The sequence below is a fragment of the Papio anubis genome, chromosome 3 (genome assembly GCF_008728515.1).
Source record: "Papio anubis isolate 15944 chromosome 3, Panubis1.0, whole genome shotgun sequence".
NCBI lineage: Eukaryota > Metazoa > Chordata > Mammalia > Primates > Cercopithecidae > Papio > Papio anubis.
This window is the reverse complement of record NC_044978.1, coordinates 30,886,220-30,909,888: the sequence shown is the minus strand read 5'-3', so window position 1 is coordinate 30,909,888 and position 23,669 is coordinate 30,886,220. Positions and strand designations below refer to the sequence as shown.

General features: G+C 36.5%; 1 long non-coding RNA gene and 1 pseudogene across 1 annotated transcript in view; one reads left to right on the top strand and one right to left on the bottom strand.

Annotated features, from left to right (window-relative positions):
• The first annotated feature begins 750 nt into the window (after positions 1–750).
• Positions 751–4,265, top strand: LOC116274108 (annotated as a pseudogene).
• Positions 4,266–6,230: 1,965 nt separating this feature from the next.
• LOC116274125 overlaps positions 6,231–23,669 on the bottom strand; it is a 148,873-nt gene continuing 131,434 nt past the window's right edge. Inside the window, exons 3-4 of the long non-coding RNA XR_004182623.1 lie at positions 13,980–14,040; positions 6,231–10,581 (exon numbers count right to left, since the gene is read on the bottom strand). This is a non-coding gene — a long non-coding RNA (uncharacterized LOC116274125). The remainder of the gene's footprint in view (positions 10,582–13,979; positions 14,041–23,669) is intronic.

The following is a 23,669-nucleotide window of genomic DNA, read 5'->3' as shown; positions in this document are numbered from 1 at the left end:
CTTCAGACGAGAAAGAATAGACCACTCCTGGACTCTCTCAAATGGTGCCAAATCCAAACTTGCTGGGCCACAGTGAATAGTACAATACAGCAGGAAAATTGTGCATTTGGAGAGCAGACATAGATGCAAGTAGAAACTGACGTGTGAAAGATCTTATATTGCATGAACAAGAAATTGCAGGTGGAGAGTACTAATGTGAAAGCTGAAGGGATGGGCAAGACTGGAGGCAAGAAGACAAGTTAGTGGGCAGTTATTACAACAGTAAGTAAGACATTTAAAGGAAGCATATCTAAGAGCAAAAACAAAAATCATATCAAAGCCAACATCAGAGGAACAAAAACCAAACTACAAGGGGAATATAGAGGCTGGAATAAGGCAACGTAGGTGACTTAAGTCAGAATAAAGAAACAGAGGCATAGAGGCCAATTTAAAAAACTGATATGACTCATATGAATCAAGTTAATTATAACCAAGTCCAGACATGGAGGGAACCTCAGGTCATTGGGATAGAAATAAACAACTCCCACCTCAGGAGACGACTGTAAGCAAAGAACATGCATGTAACAATTATTCACAGCTAAAAACACTGAAAAAAAGAAACAAAAGCAAGAATATTCAAACATTGGTTTCCAGAACAAATTTTGTCAACACAGCCAAGTATTATTCTAATACTTCTTTTTTGTCTGGTCCCATGTTAATTTTTTTTACTCTCAGATCCTAAATGGACAGCATCGCTTGTACCAATCAGACATGGAGAAGAGGAAAAGTGGAGGGTCAAAGATGGTAACAAGATTACTTGCCTGATTGTCTGAGTAAATGATGAAATGATGAGTAAATGATGAGACTATCAGCTACTAGAGTTCAGAAAAAGTATGTCTTCCTTTAATACAGAATAAGATGATGCGTTGATAAACATAAGTCAGGAAATAAATGGCAATAAAATCACAAAGAATTAAGGCAAACAAGAGGACCCAAGAAAAGTGATAAAGATGTGAAATAGTTGTGATAAGAACTGGGAAAAGAAATTGATTAGAATAAGTAAGAGTACCTCTGAAATGCCAGATGAAGAAGGCATTTATAGATGTGTAACACAGGCGCTCATATGGTTTTGCAATATTCTGTATTAGCATTCTGCAGATCAGACATACCAAGGACAAAAGTGGGAGGGTAAGCTCCAAGTTTAAATATAGTAAATTCTCCAATGTTTGTGAAATTTTTAAGTCTTCTCTGATCAATCAAACTGTCAATTCCTTGACAGTGAGGACCTTGAGATACACAATTTCTAATGCTTCACAGCTCCTAGCTCAGTGTCATGTACAAATGAGTGCCTAATATGTAAATACTAATGGATATGATACTGTTATTTGTACCTCTTTAAATGCAGACTGTAATAGTGTTGAAAATGTCTAGTGTCAGAGGAAGTTCATTTGTTCATGCCTATCATATGAATTGAAATATCTTTCCTAATTTATTTGCATACATTGTAGTCAAAATTTTCAACTCCAAACAGAATAAATTTTATATACCATAAAAAGCACAGGCATAGAAGGGGTCAAAAACTGCTCTCTGATCTCCGTCCCAAGTATATAATAGCAATTACCCAATGCCCTGGTAAATACGCCAGTCAAAATGTTTAATAGGTAGAGCAGGGATACTCGTTCCTATAGCCCCAAAATAAGAGATGAACAGAGAGACCCTGAGGTTGAACAAAACAAATTCAGAAGAGAAGCAGAGCTCCTTTATTTTCCCCCTAGGGCATGAGCAGTTTCTTAGGCTAGAAGTCTCTCCTGCTGCCCCTTCAGATATGAAGATCATCATCTAGGTTTTATGTAAAAGGTCCTAGATATTTCAAGTGTCCATTTTGGAATTGTGATTTTTTATAACTTTGCCCAAAAAGTATTAAAATTGGCAAGAATTGTCTCTGAAGTGAATTGATAGTAGTGAACAATTCAGCAAGGTACTTAAAAAGAGACACAGGCATTTCTTCAGTATTTTGGTTCAAAAAAATTGCATAACTGGTTAAAGTATTTCAGCTGATGGTATTTTCTTACCTACTCCAACCCCTCTCCTGTTGTTGGTATTCTTCAGCCAAAACTGTAAGATATGTTTGATTTGTGTAATGAGTAGTTGCAGCAGTTTAGATAAAGTTTCATGGCAGTTTATTTTTACTTTTATTAAACGTTTTAGGAGGTTGACCTCAGTCCTTTTCATGTCACAATGGGACAGCTTTTCTAAATGAAGACATTGAAAGAATACAAAGATTTTTCCATTTTATATATGTGGAGGTTTAAGATGTTGCAGCTTCCCAGCAGCATGGTAGTATTGAGATAGCTATGTGTGTCTCTGTTTATGCTGATGTTTAAGAATGCTCTTCAGATGTAAAATTTTCTTTTTGTTTTTGCTATTTGGCTCATAAATTAGATATTTCATGTGGAGTAGATAAGGACAATAGTGACAAGTGCATGGAATAATAAAGAAGACTTTGATCTTAAATCTAAGAAACTTGGCTAATTCTGGAGATAGCCATATAAAAACTTTAAAACAGGTACAGGTATGGTGGCACATGCCTATAATTTCAGCATTTTGAGAGGCCGAGGCAGGAGCATCACTTGAAGCCAGGGGTTTGAGACCAGCCTGGGCAACTAGCAAGAATCTATCTCTAAAGAAAACACACATACACACACACACACGTACATGTGTGTTTTATATATATGACAAAAGAAAGAAAGTAAATGTGGGATCAACCAAAGTCCTCTTTCTACAACATTCATTTACAAAGAAATAATGTTCAGTACAGCCCAATACAAGATTATTGATTTTCTTTCTTTTTAAAAAAATTATATATAGCTTACATATAAAATTATATTTAATAAAACTTTAAAACAGAAGTATGGGTAGGTGATTTAAAGTGACTTTATGTCAAATAGCCATAGGTTAAGTATCTTCAAACACTTGGATGTTATTTCAGAAGAAAATAAATTTAACTGGGACACATAAATATTACAGAGAAAAAACCAACACCTTCCTGTGCAGTCCCGTTGGAATTTGGACTTGCCATGAGGTGTTGAAGCCTTGTTTCACTGAGTTGGAGAGACTGGATGTAAATGGCAGTGTGACTTTCCTCCAGCCTGCCTTCATTTTCCTACTCCACCATCATCAACAAAATTGTTATTGAATTTTGAGAAGCATTCTGAAAACTTTTCATGGACATAAAATTGTTATGATGTAAATTATCTACAACACAACTCTTCAGATGACTTTGATTCTGGTGTTGGATGTCTTAATGGAGGTAACTTTATATAGAAAGAATAAAATGGATGACATACATGGAAGAAATGGTACTGGACTCATAAATCATCGAGGGGGATACCATGGTAGAAGTTCCTGTTCTTATAGCAGTATTTTCCATTCTGGAAAAAGACCAGGTCTACATGAAAACAACATCCCTGATAATGAAATGAGGAGGAAAGAAAACAAGAGTAATTGTAAACCATTTGAAGCTGAGGATTTTCTATTTTTAAATCCTGAACATGAGGGAGAACCAAATCAAAACAGATCTTTAGCTCCTGGTGTGTGGGAATACCTCCGAATCCTAAATCTAGAGCTCCTAGGTATTAATCAAGGTATTGAGGGCTAACGTATTGAGCTCTGGTCATTAAGCTAGGTAACACAAAATAATAGACTCACAGCCAGTAGTAGGAAATCTTTAGTAACAGCCAGGTAAGAATGGAACTCATTCAAGTGTTTACAAAGATTTAGTCTCTAAATCTGCTGCTCTACCTACAAAACCTACACAATGGAAAAGCCCAACTAAAGAAAATAAAGTTGAAACTTCTTTTCCCTGTGAGTCTACATATGGTATTGGCAACTTTAATGCTTTTAAATAAACTGCCAAGAATTTTAGTCCATCAATAAATTCAGTGAAAGAGGCTCATCACTCAAACTCCTCTTTGCCTGTTGACAAACTTAATCAGCAGCCTTGTCTAACCAAACTGACACAAATGCACAATGGTAAAAAGAGTGCATTTTTGAAATCACTGAAAAGAGACAAAGTAGGAAAGAACATAAAGATGAAAGCCATTGCTGGCGCACAGACAGATGATGTCTCATTTAATTTACATAACAGCAATAGTACTCACTGATATGAACCAAAACTTTGAGGAAAATAAAATTCCACAGAAGGATGACAATGCCCCACTTTGAGCCCTCCCCCAACCCCCAAAGTAAACAAAAAGTGGAGTGTAGCATGCTGGCTAAAACTGAGCAAAAGGCACTAAAACATTAATTTCCTGATCTCAACTGTTGTATTGGTAATCTTTTAAAACATAAATTGTTCTTTATTCATTTGCAGTACAGTAAATGTTATAGGAAAGACTTGGTCATATTTTCTTCCAAATTTTAAGAGGTGATTTTCAAGGTCCTTCTTTGGGTATGTTGTCAGACCCAGAATTTCAGAGTTGATGGAGAAGAGTCTTGTGGGAAATTTTATTTTGATAAAATAATTACACATGCAGAAAAATCTGATTACACTGACCAGATCTGTTCATAACACAAAAAATAACTGGATTTTTTTGGGGGGAAGAAGAGAGAGGAACAGATTAGTACACTGAGGGGAAAAAAAAAGAGTGGAAAGCATCTATGGTACTTGCTTATTATGAGTGTGGTCTCTAAGCAAAGAGATAGAGAGGATAAAAAAGATGGATTTTAGGCCCTTAAAATTGGGGATTTTGAGGGGGACTCTAACCACAAGCCACAAGACTCAAAGCCAATCCAATTCAATGATAAAGTGTCAAATTCATGAACCAAACAAGAATAAGCTCTATCCTTCTAATTTAAACTACACATCAATCTTTCTTATTTAAAATACATTTCAGTTTGGAAATATTCACACTGACATATCATGTGAGACATGAGTATAAAAGATACACTAATAAAGTTCATAAAGAGAAAAAACTAAAATCTGACTTCAGAGATAAGCTAGACATCCAGCTCTGGAAATGGTATTTCAGTATCAGTTACCTGTCTGCACCCCTGGACTGTCAGAAGTACTTGTTTGAGGTAACATCGTATACAGCCATTGGGTTTCACAGACAATCTGTTTTTGGTCATAGTAACTACAGAAATGAGACATAATGACAAGGAAACTTCTGGAAGTCATTTTAACTTTACTAGGCTCTGTGTAACCTCCATTCCACCCCATCCAGGGCCTCTTACACAAGCTATCTTAATGGAAGTGGAAGGAAGTGAAGATACATGAGATCAGTGCAGAAAACAGAGATGGCAAAAGGTTACCTCTATTTTGGATCAAGTTATTACAGAAGTTTTAATGTATTATGAAGTCATTTTTAATAAAATGTGCTATAGGAATACAAGAAACTATGCTGTTATGGTTTTTAAATGCCATGATATTTATGAGCAACACATGAGGAAATTTTTATAAAGAATTGGCTATGTTCTAAGGCAGTTACAAAATACAGAAGTTGGTACCAATCAACTCTCTAAGGTGGTTGTTAACAGTTTCTCTTCCTCCTTCTCCTCCTTTGAATGCACTGCATAATCTTTTTCTTTGGCAGACAGTAGCAGTTGCTTCTGCAGTTATTTTCAATTCTGACATTGCATCAAAATCCCTACCTGCAAAACTTTTTAAAAATATTCACCTCTCAGATATTCTGACTTTGTGAAACTCACATAGAGCCCTAGGATTTTAATACATTTTCCATAGGAGATTCTGAGACACTGGCAGGGACAAGAACCCCTGTCTTAATTTCACCCAGTCTATAACTTCTGTATAAATTAAAAGCCACGTGGATCCATGGATCCAATTGGTTAATGTAGATATCACGTTGGTTTCAGGAATGAATCCAAATGAGAAATATAACAATATTATATAACAATCGTAGTGACACTAGTTGAGAACTGGTGGGTTTGCATAAACACAGCCTTCACACATCTCTTCAGACTTGGTTAATGATGAAGTCTCTATGAAAAGACTTGATAGCACACTTTGGATCCACTGAGCCAGCATAATTTGATATTCAGCTTTCTCAAAGTTGTTGACAGAAGTAGCAGACTCTAAATATTTAAGGAATTTACTGACTGAGGAGGGCATAGAACAGTTCAGCCCTCCTCTCTCCGATAATGATTTTTAAAGAGTTTATTCTTGTCTGTCTTTCTGAGAAAATGTGAATTTTTCCCTGAGAACTAGTATGTTTTCTTTTCAGAGATGTGCCCTTTTTTCTTTGAAAACCAGGAAACCTAGAACCAAATCTGTTGCTCAACTTTAGTAACTATGTAGAACACCATGACCTGCATATTTTAAACTCTTTTTTCCCCATCTTGCATTATTGTATGTCTTCCCTCATTCAGATTTCAATTATAGTTTTTCTATTTTATTACATGAATTAATGTAATCTTTTATCAAGTCCACTCAATATGGAAAGTGTTTGATGATATTGGAATCATTTGTGAATTACATAATTAGAAAAATGTTTTCTTTTAATTATCAGCCAAAGAAAAATTGAAAAGTTATCCTGATGAGGTTTTCTGAGCCTCTAAAGCAACTTAGAGATAAATTCTGTATTAGAAGGTGTCAGCATCACCTCCAGAGCTAACCTTCATCACAGTTCACTCTAAACCTCAAATTTCTCCAACCTGGGAACTAGTAGTGATCATCTTACTTGGTTACATGCAGGAAGACTAGAAGATGAGATGACAGTCAATCACCAAGGTACACACAGGACACAGCACCTAGATGACATTTGTAATCATTGAAACAATGATTTATGCTGTCTTTCCTATTTCATTTCCTAGGGTAGCAGTTCATATTTTTATTAGAAAATGAAATGTTTAGACATGTCATTGGCTAGTATATTTTCTGAGTGAGTATGCTTATATAAAAGTCAATTCAGCTTTCTCTAGAAATTTTTCAAATTCTGTTCAGACCCTTTTAAGTATTCAATACTCATGACAGAGCAAGGTTTTTCATTATACTTATAAGAAAAATTGGTCTCAAAGCTTTTGAAAGAGAAATTACACTGCAGTCTTAGAAGATGTTTTATTTTTTATTACATTGTGCTGCTGTTGCCAAAAAAAACACTGATTTTAAAAGGCCAACGATTTATTTCTATCCATTATTACTATAACACAGAAAATATACACATCCGGGAATTAGTCAGATAACCCCTCCAGAAGCTATGACAATTTCATCACTGCGAATCCAAAGCATTATTTTGCCAGGTCAGATCTTCTGGATGAGAAGAATTAAAAAAACTAATCTCTCATCTTGAAGCTTCATCTTAGCTAGAGGTAGTATGGTAGATGCAGTGTTTGCCTTCTGCCTCCTGTCTTATCCTCGGGTACCTTCTATTTAATGAAGATTATTATTGAAGCTGATGTCTTTTGATTCCTAATCATGTCCCATCTCTAGACCAGTAGCTGAACTATTAACATCACACGATGAGCTCTTAAAACTCCTGATTCCAAAGCCAAACCCAGATCGATTGAATCAGGATATCTAGAGGAAAGACCTGTATATGCAGCAATTGTAAGTTCCCCCAGTGATTCCATTAAGCAAACAAGTTTGAAATCCAACTTCACATGTAATTAAATAATTTTAAGGTATGTGTAATTAGAATCAGGAATTTCATTACATAAGTAAAATAATCCCATCAATGAATGATGTAAATCAAAGATCTCTCTGGACAGTAAGTGTCGCCTTGTTTTCTACTATCTCCTCATTCTGAAATTAACAACAGAATCTGAATTAGTGTTTTAATGGTAAACTGAGGCAAGTTGTATAAAACCCTTTATTATCAATTTTATTCAGGATGATTTTTGAGAAATTTTATATTCTTAGTTTAAATTGAGAGAGGGGTCTCCGAGTCAATTACTTTAAAATTTAAAAAGATAACAAATTTAATCTCAAAACAGAATTTGCTTGCAAAATATAGGGGGAGAGGGCTTTTAAAAGCACAATTTTCTTTAGAATAAAATGCAATGAGCAAGTTCAAATTCTTCTTGAAAAAATAACTTGAAAGAAGGAGCAATTCTATTTTGTTCCAAAAAATTGGTATTTTAGGGAGAAGAAAAGGCAATGAATATCAAACCTCATTTTTCTGTCATGAATCGACTTCAAACAAAAAAATAGGGTTTGCCATCTTCATGTCAGATTTTTCCAAAATCTGATTTATTGAGGAATTTATTTGGAATACAGGCGATGTTACAAGTATATACAAAATATCCAAAGAGCCATGGACTAGAAACAAACTCTTACTTGTACTGTATATCAACCTTATTTACATTTTCAAAGGAAAAAGTTGAGATACAAAGACATTATGTGACTCATCTAAGGTCATCAAGTAAATTCAATCAGCAGGAGAAAGAGAAGTAAAGCCTAAATTTACTCATTTTTATGTGAGTATCCCTGCATCCCAGTAGTTTGCACAATAGCCTCTTTTTCCATGAATGCATCCCAATTTATACAAATTATAGTTCAAGACCCTTGCCAGAGTTTCAAATATCTCTTAAAAGAAGAAAACACTTGTACCTCTTTTAAAGCTCTGTTCTTTGAGATTTCTGAAACTAATGGTGGGATTTAGTCTTTTGACATCGGTCAATGGAAGCATTTATCCCTGATAGGGAAGAAGACTACCTTGTCTAATAAACTGAATACACTTTCCAAGAAAGATTCATGTTTGTGGAAAGATCCACATGTAGTGTTCCAAAGTCTGCCTTTCTGAGCTATCTGCTGTGTCTGTCATCAGACCAGCTGCCTAAACCAGCAGCTAGCCTTTCCAAGAATTTCCAGTTTTGCTTCCATGAATCATATTACTGACCTTAGCAAGTGCTTGGCAACTCTGATCTTGCCACAGAAATTGGAGTTTTCTGTCACAGCAAGGGCTGTGACTGCTGAGCAGGAATGGGTTGTATTGGAAAAATGGATTGCTTATTTCCATAAGAATACTAGCCTCAAACTTGAATGTCTAAAATCATTTCATAATTTCTTCTTTATTTACAGCAGAGATGCATTTTAAGATTATTGAAAAGCAAAACGCAATAATGCTATTTAGAAGATGGGCAAATATTAATAGCTGAGACTCCTGACCATGGCCAATTTAGCTGGTATCTGATACCCAAACAAGACTGTCATTTAGTACTTACTTTATGTCATAATTCCCAAGTAAGCCTTACCAACCACAAGTATTATATCATTATTACTCAGAATATGCCAGTCAAAAAGTCAATATTCCAGGAGAGCTTAACTTTCCCCTTATTGAGACGATTTACCCAAAACACCTCAGTGGTATGCCTTTCTCTAGTCTAGGAAGTACTACCCAACTCTCAGACATCATCCTTCCTTTTTCCAGAGATGAGGAATTATATTCTTCTAAGACACAGTTACGGACCCATCCCCTGTTATTAGACTCTCAAACTCTCAGGTTTCCATATTTTTGCTCTGTTTGATTCTGTTCCTTGATCTTTCTGTCTGAATTGTACCAGCCCCTCCAAGCTTCTGCAAACAACTCTTCAGTAGTCTTTCCATGCGCCTATGCCCCTGATGTCGCTAGCTCTTGACTCTGATGTCAGCTTCATCCTCTGAATTTACAGTACTTGCTTTTCTCATCCTGCAATGTTAACTCACTTGGCTTTCTCCAACTTATGACCTTACGCTCTCCTCTCTGTGCCGCATCCACCAAGCTCTCTGGTCACTTGTGCCATTTTGTACTGACCAATTTTCATTGCAGTCCATCAACCAAGACTGGCAGCTGTACATGAAAACACATATTATATAGAAGCTGGGAATGTTTCTCAGACAGAAATACACTGATCTCTTAAAAGACAACAAATGGTCTTTATTTCACATACAACATGAGTATCTGTATAAGTCGTAAAATGAGCAACTCACTGAGAAACAACTTTTTAAAAATAAATAAAACTCAGAAAATGTGTCAAAGACAACAGATGGCCAAATAATACAGCATGTAGAAAACATTTGGGCAAAAACCAATTTGCTAAGTGACGTGGTTAGAAAAGGCCAAACAAAACACACCAGAGATTTTTTATAAACAAAACAATATGTGTACTTTTCAGATAGTCATTTCATTGAAATAGGGAGACCCTCCCAAACAGTAGCATTTTAAAAATGGAGTCGACTCCTTTTGGAAATAACCTATAAAAATCAGAATTTTTTCTTATATTCAATCTTTTAATGAATAATGTAAACTCACAACAGCATTTTAACGGGTACACTACTCAATATGATCTTCTGTAATTAGTTTCACATGTGACTCTTGCCCTCTTGTGCAATTACTAAAGAATATAAAGAGACTTGAAGGTTAACAACAATGTATCATGTTTTATCTTTGCTGTTCCAGTGTGTATGCACACTTGCATATGCACACATAAACTCTTTCTAAAATCACCGTGGGAATAATAACTAAGGTCGTATGAGTTTATACCCTTTATGGGGATGGGGTAGGTTATGCAGTCATTGCAGAAGGAAACTTCTGATGTCCCTTTATTCTTATGGAGTGGGAGTGGTAAGGCAAAGATCACTTCCTCAGGTCAAACTGGTGTCATAACCTGTGAAAAGAACATGGAACAAGGAAAATCAACCTAAAACTAGAAACAACTTAATAAAAATTTCTAAGAATAGTGCAGTGTTAAGTGAAGGCTGAAGAGCAAGCTGAAGAAAGAGATTTTTTTCCCATTATCTTCCAGAGTTTCTTTGTGCCCATTTTCTTTTTTCTTTTTATTTCTTTTTATTTTTTTATTTTTAAGTTCTGGGATACATGTGCTGAACGTGCCGGTTTGTTACATAGGTATACATGTGCCATGGTGTTTTGCTGCACCCATCAACCCATCATCTAGGTTTTAATCTCCGCACGCATTATGTATTTGTCCTAATGTTCTCCCTGCCCTTGCCCCCCACCCCTCGACAGACTCCAGTGTGTGATGTTCCCCTCCCAGTGTCCAAGTGTTCTCATTGTTCAACTCCCACTTATGCGTGAGAACATGCAGTGTTTGCTTTTCTGTTCCTGTGTTAGTTTGCTGAGAATGATAGTTTCTAGCTTAATCCATGTCCCTGCAAAGGACATGAACCCATTCTTTTTTATGGCCACATAGTATTCCATGGTGTATATGTGCCACATTTTCTTTATCCAGTCTATCATTGATGGGCATTCGGGTTGGTTCCAAGTCTTTGCTATTGTAAATAGTGCTGCAATAAATTTACGTGTGCATGTGTCTTTACAGTAGAATGATTTACAGGCATGGGCAAAGACTTCATGACTAAAACACTAAAAGCAATTGCAACAGAAGTCAAAATTGACAAGTGGGATCTAATTAAACTAAAGAGTTTCTGCTCAGCAAAATAAACTATCATCAGCGTAAATAGGTAACCTACAGAATAGGAGAAAAATTTTGCAGTCTATCTATCTGACAAAGGCCTAATATCCAGGAACTTAAACAAATTTACAAGAAAAAAAAACATCAAAAAGTGGGCGATGGATATGAACAGACACTTCTCGAAAGAAGACATTTATGTGGCCAACAAACTTATGAATAAAAGTTCATCATCACTGGTCATTAGAAAAATGCAAATCAAAACCATAATGAGATACCATCTCATGCCAGTTAGAATGGCGATCATTAAAAAATCTGGAAACAAGAGATGCTGGCAAGGATGTGGAGAAATAGGAATGTTTTTACACTGTTGGTGGGAGTGTAAATTAGTTCAACCATTGTGGAAGACAGTGTGGTGATTTCTCAAGGATCTAGAACCAGAAATACTATTTGACCCAGCAATCCCATTACTGGGTATAAAGAGACTGTTTTTAGAGACAATTACTGGCAGAATCCTCTGAGCAACACTGCTCTCTGACAATGTTTGCTCTTTGAGAGCAGTTGGGTCCACCACTTCCCAAACATAACAACAAAGGGCATCTCCCTTGTCAAGACCACATACTGTAAGTTTAAACAGATCCAGGTTCAAATCCCAATCACTTATGTGCCATTTAAATTCGGTGACTTGGAGCATCTTGCTTAATTTCTCCAAGCTTTAATTTCCTCATCCAAGAAAGAGATAATAATATCATCCCCATAATTACTGTTAAATGTAAAGCATTTAGCTCTGGCGTTTGGCACAGAACAAGTACTCAACAAATGTTAGCTAAAATGATAAATATTAATAACATTAATAAACTGATATTTAGAAATAATCCATTTGTTTCTCGCCAGATTTACTTTGGTTCTCAAGTGGCCTGATTGCCCCACCTGGTTGCCAAACTCTTAACTATTTTAATGTAATTGGAGTTCAGGCAGTGTGTAATGGTAAGACAGTCCCCATCAACTAATGTGTGCACCATTTTGTATTTCTTCAGTGTTTCATGTATGTCTAGCCATTTGGTAGGTCCTTTGGAATTTATAATAACACCTTCCCTAAGAAATTGTAGGTTGAGCTCATGGAACTGGCTAATGCAAACAGCATTATCCTGATTAAAAAGATAAATACAGGTGGGAAATAAGACACAAGCCTACTCCAGGACAAGAGGCTACAAATCAGAAGCTCACAGTTAGGAGAGCTTAAAAAAGAGGTTAACCATGGAGCATGACTTAGTGCGAGGTTGAATAGCAACATGGAACTGAGAGAAAGTCTTAGAGAGGAGGCAGTTTCCTGCCTTGGGTAGCATGTCATATTTCTCCTTATCCCACTTGCTAAAGATGTGTTTTAGTAGCTCAACAAGTTCTGCAGCAGAAGAAATAGGTTTAGATGATTTTGGATGGGAGGAAAAATTTTCTTTTTCTTCTTCCCATCTAAGGTACATTGACTGGATCCCTGAGTATTAGACTGACAAAAGACACATTCACAAGAAAAAAATAAACAGTTTATGAATGTGTGTAGTGCACATCACATGGAAGAAACCTCATTGATGAGTAACTCAAAGTTGTGGTTAGAACTTCAGCTTATATAGCCTCTTAGCAAAGAACAAGAAATTTATAGAGAAGGGACAAAACAAAGGAAAAGGGTTTTAGGCTTCCAAAGGTGGCAAACTGTGGGAAGGTAACTATGTGAGGGAAACAGAGTAAGATTTGTTTATTCAGGTCCATCTCAGGACTGACTTTCCATCTTTTTTGTGGTCATAAAACTTCCCCAAGAGAGATGATTTATGGTGGTTCTCATTTCTCAGAAATTTCTGCTTTTAGTTAAATAAGAGAAGCTCTGGAAAGGTTTCTTTCTTCATCTGTTGTTTCTTATTTGCCTCCAACTCAAAATAATCTTTACGCCAAGGTAACACATTTTGGAGTGGCATATTTTGCTCCCCTACAACTTCCTAGAGCAGGAAAACCATGTTAATTACTTGCACCCACATAAGCAGTGGGATAGCAACTCTATAATCATCTCATAGATTACCTACCACCCAGGCAAATGAGCTCACCATAAAAGTAACCCACTAACACATGTACTCTGTATGATCCCCCTGGATAGGAGTCAATTGTGTGACTTTAATAGATAATTTTTAAGTTAGCTCTAAAGCACTAGAAGCATAACAATTGTAGCGGAAGAACTGCAAGTGGAAGAAATGGAAGCTTTTTCCAAAAATAAGAATCCAAACCCAGTAAAGAGTCACGGCTCCAGGTGTTTGGGAATCTAGCCTGGGGACTCTTCAAAGCTCAAGGAGCACCATGCTTCAGGGCTCACTGACCTCCCTGAGACTATCATGATGCACAAAGGATCCTTTCTGCAGTGTGATCACCAGGTGTCTGCTTTTCCAAGAGGCAACATCATTTTATAAATACTTCCTATGGGAATCAATATGTGTATATAACAAATAAATGTCTAGCCAAGTGTCTTGTTTTTAATATTGTGTTATTTTTAAGAGCAAGACAGAGCCCTCATTTTCACCTGTTGTTCATGTGTATAGATATTGCCTATAAAACACATCTTTCAAACATAATGACTAAATTCTGATATTCATTACCTAGAAGGCATTTGCATTTTCTTCTTGGCTTCTATAGCATATCACTGCATGTTCAAAGCACCTAAGGAGAGGTGAGGAAGGACATCTGAAAACATTCATTTTATCAAGGTAGACAATAGGAAAATATCCGAAGAACCTATTCCAAAAAATGCCACAATTATCAAAGTGGAAAACATTAGCATGCACACACATCCTTGAGCTCCTGACGTGACATCAACTGTTTTATGGATGCTGGTAGCTTAAAAGAGATCTTGCTGAGCACTTCAAAGACTGTCGATGTACATGAGGTCTAGAACAGCAGATAATGAGAATTTTTTGAACCATATCCTCAATTGCTTACATTATTAAAGGTTCACCTTTTCTAATTCCCCTTTAATTCAGTGGGGTAGGAAAAGAAGTTTATTCTTGCTTTGCTCCATCTCATCACTTCTAAACCACTAATTTATCACCTTCCTTCCACATATCTTCATTTGAATTTCAAATTTACTGTTCTCTCCAAAGCACCACTGAACTCCAAGAACTATTTCAAAGTTTTGGGATAACTTAAAAACTAACCAAAATTTTTCTTGTTCTCCTCAACCCTGAGAGTCTTCCCCTAGCTCCCACCCCACTTAGTCATGCATTTATTTACTCATTTATCCATTTATTAATTCACCAAGTATTGACTTCCTACTACCATGGCCAGTATACCTAGGACTGCCTAGACCTAAGAGGCTTAGACAACAGATATTTATTGTCTCAGTTCTGAAGGCTAAAACTCCAAGATCAGTGTGCTAGCAAGCCTGAGTCCTTCCAAAGGCTATGAAGAAAGGATTTATTCCAGGTCTGTCTCCTTGGCTTGATCATTTTCTATGTTTCTTCATACCGTCTTTCTTTTTTGTATGTCTGTGTCCAAACTTCCCTTTTTTATAACTACACTAGACATATTGGTTTAAGAACCCACCCTATTCCAGTGTGACCTCATCTTAACTAATTACATCTGCAATGACCTATTTTCAAATATAGTCACATTCTGGGCAACATGGTGAGGTACTGGGGGTTAGGACTTCAGCAAATGAATTTGAGGTGAAAGGGACAGTTTAATTCATAATAGCCAAGTACAATGCTAAATACTAAAGATAACAGACCCTGTCTGACATTCTCTTCAACCCCTAGATCTAACCAAAGACCTTTGCCTCTTACTTTGGAATAAAAACAAGGCTTATTTTGTAGAAATTCCATCAACCGTCATCTTCTTTACCTCTTTATCACATATATTCTCTTGTATTCTTTGTGCTTCCATCCTTACTACTAAGCAAACTAGGCCACTGAGCAAACCAAAACCCAATTCAGCATGAACAGTCCTAGGAAAATGAAATTTAAGTTTTACCAATTAGAAACTGCCAACAAACCTCTAACTAGGGATTTTGAGGCAACTGCTCCACTTTAATCAAATATATTCTTTGCCTTGCTTCTACATTCACCTTATAAAAGTCTTCTCTCCACACTCCTTCACTGGAGCCCCAAACCACTGGTGGTCTGGCACTGTCTAATTCACTAACTACTACTTGCTCAAATGAACTCTTCAAAAATTGAATGTTTTATCACTAAAAAATTGAATCTTTTATCACTATGTAAAGAGTCATTAAATGACTTGGTCACTATGACATCACATATTTGTGATTCAATGTATTCATGGCCAAGGCAGTTCCTGTTTTAGAATTTAAATGGTAAGTATTTAGGATATGCTTGATTAGGATACTTATTCAAGGGTTAAGAGGCTCACTAATGTATATCCTGAATTGTCAGGTATATTTACAATATTTTTGTCTCTATTCAATTACGTTTGCCTTAGCAGATAAAATCTTTTATTATACTTCTAATTGAACACTTGTCTCCATGAATTAAAAATCATAGCTTAATTACTATAAAAGAGTACTGAGAAACCAGAGGCCCTGGAAAATAGCAAATGGTACACATTCATAGACCTGCTAAGTAGGAAGCAGAAAAATGAGAGTACAAAATGTTTTGTAAGTAATGAAAGATAAAATTCCATTAAAAAGTGAAATTGAGGAAAATGGATGTTTTAATTACCAAATGAGACATGTATAGTCAAAAGCTGCCTCTTGGGATGTGATTAAATTGATTTGATATTTATATGCTGGAGAGATCAAAGTGGGAAAAGAGCTTCTAAAGAAATACTAAGCATGAGATTCATTCAATTGTTCAACACTCAAAAACATGTATTAAGCCTCTGCTATGCTTCAGACATTGTGCTAGGCACCAGAAATACAACACTGGGTAAGATAGACAACTTTATTTTGTTTATAGAACAGGATGCAGAAAAACATTATTCAACAAAATAAGATACTGTTATGATTAGGAAAAGCTTGGGATGATGTGAAAGTACATATCAAGAGCATCTATGGCTCTTTTCCCCTTTCCTAAAGGAAAATCTCCTAAAAGATGATCAGAGCAATGGAGAAAAACAGGTGTCCATGGCAGAGGTAAAGAGAGTCAAAGAAACTAGTTGGGCGTGGTGGCAGGCGCCTGCAGTCCCAGCTACTGGGGAGGCTGAGGCAGGAGAATGGCGTGAACCCGGGAGGCGGAGCTTGCAGTGAGCAGAGATCATGCCACTGCACTCCAGCCTGGGCGACAGAACGAGACTCCGTCTCAAAAAAAAAAAAAAGAAAAACTAGTTGGGAAGGTGCTGAAATAATTCAGATGGTGGCATCAGCTAACGTGCTGACAGTGGGGATTAGGAAATGGAATGAAATTGAGAAAGCTTTATGGATAGATTTGATAGCAATTCACTATTGGTGAGATGAAGAAAGTGAGAAAAAGAGAGGAGTCAAGAGTGACTCCCAGATCCTTGGCTTGAGCAAGCCATGTGGCAAGGACTACAAGAGGAGCAGAATCGGGAGGAAAGACAATGATGCACGCTATGCATGCTGGTGTCAGGGTGCTGTTGAGTCTGAGAAAGGATCCTTCTGGTAGGTAAGTATCGAGCTCGAAAGAGAGAACTTAGCTGGAGATACAAACTCAGGACTTATTGGCAAATGGATGGTAACTGAAACTAGGATACTGATGTGATTTACCTAAGGCTTTATAAAAGTAAAATGAGAAAAAGTCTTAAGAAAGCACTTTGAGGCCAGTACAATGGCTCATGCCTGTGATCCCAGCACCTTGGGAGAGCAAAGAAAATCACTTGAGCCCAGGAATTTGAAACTAGCCTGGGCAACATGGTGAAATCCCGTCTCTACGAAAAATACAAAAATTAGCCAGGGGTGATGGTGCACACCTGCAGTCCCAGATACTCAGGAGGCTGAGGCAGGAGAATCACTTGAACCCAGGAGGCAGAGGTTGTAGTGAGCCGAGATGGAGCCCCTGCACTCCAGCCTGGATGACAGAGGGAGACTCTGTCTCAAAAAAAAAGAAGAAAAAAATTTTTTTAAAAAAGCGCTTGACATTGAGAGAAATTTAATCCATTCTGAAACATTTGCATTTTCTCTTTTTCTATTTTATTTTATTTATTTATTTTTAAAATTTTACTTTAACTTCGGGGATACATGTGCAGAATGTGCAGGTTTGTTACATAGATATACATGTGCCATGGAGGTTTACTGCATCTATCAGCTGTCATCTAGGTTTTAAGCCCTGCATGCATTAGGTATTTGTCCTAATGTTCTCCCTCACCTTGCTCCCCACTACCTGACAGACCCTGGTGTGTGATGTTCCCCTCCCTGTGTCCATGTATTCTCATTGTTCAGCTCCCACTTATGAGTGAGAACATGCAGTGTTTGGTTTTCTGTTCCTGTGTTACTTTGCTGAGAATGATGGCTTCCAGCTTCATCCATGTCTCCGCAAAGGACATGAACCCATTCTTTGTTGTGGCTACATAGTATTCCAAGGTGTATATGTGCCACATTTTCTTTATCCAGTCTATCATTGATGGGCATTTGGGTTGGTTCCAAGCCTTTGCTCTTGTAAATAGTGCTGCAATACATATATGTGTGCATGTGTCTTCATAGTAGAATGATTTATAATCCTTTGGGTATAAACCCAGTAATGGGATTACTGGGTCAAATGATATTTCTGGTTCTAGATCCTTGAGGAATTGCCACGCTGTCTTCCATAATGGTTGAACTCATTTACATTCCCACCAATGGTGTAAAAGCATTCCTATTCCTCCACAGCCTTGCCAGCATCTGTTGTTTCCTGACTTTTTAATAATCACCATTCTAATGACATGGTATCTCATTGTGGTTTTGATTTGCATTCCTCTAATGACCAGTGATGATGAGGTTTTTTTTCGTATGTTTGTTGGTTGCATAAATGTCTTCTTTTGAGAAGTGTCTGTTCATATCCTTTGCCCACTTTTTGATCGGGTTGTTTGTTTTTTTCTTGTAAAGTTGTTTAATTTCCTTGTAGATTCTAGATATTAGACCTTTGTCAGATGGGTAGCTTGCAAAAATTTTCTCCCATTCTGTAGGTTGCCTGTTTACTCTGATGATAGTTTCTTTGGCTGTGCAGAAGCTCTTTAGTTTAATTAGATCCCATTTGTCAATTTTGGCTTTTGTTGCAATTGCTTTTAGTGTTTTAGTCATTAAGTCTTTGCCCCACGCCTATGTCCTGAATGGTATTGCCTAAGCTTTTTCTAGGGTTTTTATGGTTTTGAGTTTTACGTTTAAGTCTTTAATCCATTTTGAGTTAGTTTTTGTATAAGGTGTAAGGAAGGGGTCCAATTTTTATTCTCTGCATATGGCTAGGCACTTTTCCCAGCACCATTTATTAAATAGAGAATTCTTTCCCCATTGCTTGTTTTTGTCAGGTTTGTCGAAGATCAGGTTGTTGTAGATGTGTGGTATTATTTCTGAGGCCTCTGTTCTGTTCCCTTGGTCTATATATCTGTTTTGGTACTAGTACCATGTTTTTTTGGTTACTGTTGCCTTGTAATATAGTTTGAATTCAGGTAGCGTGATGCCTCCAGCTTTGTTCTTATTGCCTAGGATTGTCTTGGCTATACAGTCTCTTCCAAAACATTTGCATTTTAAAGAGGTGAAGGCTGGGCTAGGAGCTGGGTAGATAAATGAACTCTGTTTCGTAAGTACAAAATTTGAAAAGCCTGAGATATCCAAAAAGAAGCTAGGTTGGATTTAGCTTCTAGCAAGCATCCACCTACCCCAGTAACAGTCAAGAAAATACAAAGGTCAAAATAGAAGAGTAGCCACAAGTATTTATCTTCATTCTTTATCATGATCTCTTTAAAATTATTTGAAGGAATATAATAGGTATAAACTCACTCTAAATCCTGTAGCAGGAAGATTCAGGATTCCAGGAAGAAGCTAACTGAACAAAAAGATTAAAGATGTGATATTATTCTTCAGAAGTTACTAAGAACTTCAGAATGTAATAAAAAGTCAGTGCAATAAATTTGAAATATAAATAAAATCTTCATTAAAAAATTAAAAGATGCTTAAAAAGACAGCATAATCATACAATACTGATAACCAGAGCAAAAGTAATTGCACAGCAATAACAAAATACACAGTACATATTTACTGACTTGCAAAATTCATAGTCAATTACTAGACAAAAATCCAAAATAAATAATCAGGATTATCAAATAGAATTTATATCTTATCAACCTTAACAGTTCAAAGTGAAAGTTAAAATGTACAAATTTTGGTGAATGAGAGAAAGACAAGGTGAAGTTAAGTCACATTAGAATGTGAGGATTCAAGATTTATTGCACATAGTTCATAGAACAAGAATTTTAAAAATTATTGAAATTTATTAACAGGAATAGAAGTATAACAATTATAATATTGGTATGGGGAAAGGAAATTTAGTAAGTTATGAAAAAGTATGCTAAATTTTATCTATCATAGCAGAAACCAATAGATCATGTTTAAGTAATGTGTGCATAGTATATGGTGGTAGGTTGAAACTGCTAGAAGAAGCAGTTTAAAAACAGCAATCTCAAAAAATAAAATTAAAAAAATAAAAACAGCTATCTCTGCAATAGAGGAAGTAGATAATTGAAAGAGATATAGGCCAGGCATGGTGGCTCACACCTGTAATCCCAACACTTTGGGAGGCCGAGGCAGGCGGATCACCTGAGGTCAGGAGTTCAAGACCAGCCTGGCCAATATGGTGAAACCCTGTCTCTACTAAAAATACAAAAATTAGCTGGGCATGGTGGCAGGCACCTGTAATCCCAGCTACTTCGGAGGCTGAGACAGGAGAATCACTTAAACTCAGAAGGCAGAGGTTGCAGTGAGCCAAGATCATGCCATTGCACGCCAGCCTGAGCAACAAGAGTGAAACTCTGTTTTTTTTAAAAAAAAAAAAAAAGAGAGAGAGAAAAGAAAGAGATATAACTGAGAACATTTCATCATAAGCCCTTAGCTACTTTTTGATTATCAACCATACACGTGTTATTTTTTATATAAATTAAAAATATATTTTAAAAAGGTAATGAAGTCTACAACAATCTACTCCCAACCTATTTGTCTTTTTCTTTCTTTCTTTCCTTCCTTTCTTTCTTTTTCTCTTTCTTTTCTTTCTTTCTTTCTTTTTCTTTTTCTTTCTTTCTCTCTTTCTCTCTTTCTTTCCTTTCTTTCTCTCTCTTCCTCCCTCCCTCCCTCCCTCCCTCTCTCTCTCTCTCCCTCTCTCTCTCTCTCTGTCTTTTTCCTTCTTCCTTCCTTCCTTCCTTTCTTTCCTTTCTTTCTCCACCTTCACTGCAACCAAAATTGACTATCCAACAGAAGTTACTGAGACTGTTCCCCTTGGTGCACTGGAGGAGCGTTATGTGGTACTAGGGGCAAATAAAAACCAGCCGAAGTACTAAGTATATTACCAACAGCATTTGTCTCGTCTTCTTTCTTGTAACTGTCCACACACACACCCCACCAACAACAATACCCACTATAACAACACATTCATAAGAGATGGTGCCATTTGGTCCTCAACTTAGCTTAGATTCCAAGATGTTAAGCTCTCTGCTACCCATCTACTGTGAGGTTGTGCCTGGTATTCAGTGCAGCATACCTCTTTAATTCTTCTTTCTCTATTTTAGTCATATTCTCTGCTAACTTAACAACCCACGCCACATTCTTGGTCAGCTCCCAATCCTCAGACTCTGCTAACTTCATAATATAGGACACCATGTGACTTGTTGACTTCTCCATCTGTCCAAATCTTACACACTCTTTCAGATCCACCTCAAATGCCAGTTCCTCATCATTTCTTCTTTGCACTCCACAGAGCTTTGCTTCCTATCTATAAAAACAAAGGTCACCGTGCTTTATGTAACAAATTTGTTGTTTATATAAATTTATTACAAAATTATTGTATATGTATATTTTATGTTTTTCTCAATTTTATGTTCTTTCAAGGCCAGGATTACAGCTTGCTAATCTCTTATCTAACAGAGTAAATGTAATATTTTAATGCATGTAATGCTCCTTGGATGAATATTTAACTATATTTTAATTTTGGTGAGATTCTCACTGTCTTAGTTCGTTTAGTGTTTTTTTTAAAGAAATACCTGAAGCTGGGTAATTTATAAAGAAAAGAGGTTTATTTGGCTCACGGTTCTGCAGGCAGAACAAGAAGCATGGCACAAGCATCTGCTTCTGGAGAGGGCTTCAGGCTCCTTCCACTCATGGTAGAGGGTGACGGGCAACACACAGAGATCCCAAGGCGAGAAAGGAAGCGAGAGAGAGAGTGGGGAGGTGTCCAGTTCTTCTTAACAATCAGTTCGTGCAGGAGCTAATAGACTGATAACTCACTCACCCCTGCCCTTAGAGAGGGTATTAATATTCATGAGGGATCCACCCCCATGCCCCAAACACCTCTCATTTGATCTCCTACATTGGGGATGAAATTTCAACATGAGATTTGTAGGGGAAGAAACACCTGAACTATAGCATTCATGGATTTTTATTCATTGGACAATTCAGAATTATTTTCTGTAGGTTTTTGAGGGGAGGCTTTCATTTTCTTCATAGGCATTTACTGTATGTTACATACTTTTTATACTATGGCTCTTCCAAAACAAAGATGGCTTGCAAAATAGTAACAAAATAGTAAAGTAACAAAATAGTAACAAAAATAGTATTATGGGGTTAATAAAATGGAAACTGAAAATTTAAGTGTGGAAAGGAGTCAAATATGTTTCACATATTTTCTGTGATTGAGCCTTAATATTGTCTTTGCAACTTTCTAATATCCAGAACAAAAAGGGAAATATTTATTAATTTCAACTGGTGTTTCTAGATAAAAGCTCTAATTTGAAGGTGTTGGTAACCAGCTAGACTTCCCAGGGAACTTTCAAACAGTGTGAGGGACATATCAAAAGATCTCACACATGGGAAATTATGATCGATCCTAGAAGCAGAAAGTGGGACAGAAAAAAAATTTGGTGACATAATGGATGAATAGCTCCCAAATTTTATGGAGAGCATATTTACAGATTCAAGAAGCGTGGAACACCCTAAGCAGTGTGAATTTAAGATAACCACATCTAGGCATACCATATTTAAACCACAGAACCAAAAAGTAAAGAGAAAATCTTGAAAACAGCCAGGAAAAGAACAGTATATTTGAACAATTATTTGAACAATGATTCAATTATTTTTTAAGAATTAAAATAAAGACATGTCCAGATAAAAATAAAACCAGCAGGGTTCATCACCAGCAGCTCTGCAATGAAACAAATGTTAAAGAAGCTCTTTTGGCTGAAGAAAAATCATACCAGATAAAAATCCAAATTTTCAAGAAGGAATGAAAAGCATGAGAATCTATAAACATCTAGGTCAATATAAGAGAATATTGTTGTCTCCTAATTTCTTTAAAATGCATATGGTTTCAAAGCAAAAACTGTAATATTCTTTTGTGTAGTTTATAGAATATATGTAATACATATGAAAATTATAATAAATTGACCTATAGAGTCGCAAAGTTTCTCCATTTTTCATGAAGTCATACAATATTAACTCTAAGTAGACTGAGAAGAATGTATATTGTAATTCCATGAGCAACCATTAAAACTAATGCAAAAAAAAACCCTGAAAATCTAATAATTAAAATATAGTTTAAAAATATTCAATTAATCTAAAAGGAAGCAAGAAAGGTGGAATATAGGAGCAAAGAAGCGGAGGGGACAACAGAAAACAGATAGTAAAATGTTAGACCTAACTTTAAACATGCCAGTAAATCTACTAGCTGTCATTGGACTAAACACCCCAATTAAAAGATAGAGATTGTCAGAATGGATTTTTTAAACACCCAAACATGTTATTTCAAGAAGATGCAGGCTGGGCACAGTGGTTCATGCTGGTAATCTTAGCACTTTGGGAGACCGAGGCAGAAGGATCACTTGAGCTTAGGAGTTCAAGACCAGGCTGGGCCTCATAGTGAGACCTAGTCTCTAAAAAATAAAAATAAACATAAATTAGCTGGGTGTAGTGGCACACACCTGTAGTCCCACCTATTTGGGTGGCTGAGGTGGGAAGACTGCATAGCCCAGTTCGCACCATTGCACTTCAGCCTGGGTGACAGTATGCGATCCTGTCTCAAAAAATCAAAACAAAACAAAAAAAGAAGATGCACTTTAAATATAAAGATGCTGATAGATTGAAATTAAATAGCTGGGAGAAAAATGCCATGCAAACTGTAGGCATGAGAAAGGCTAGAGTGTTTATA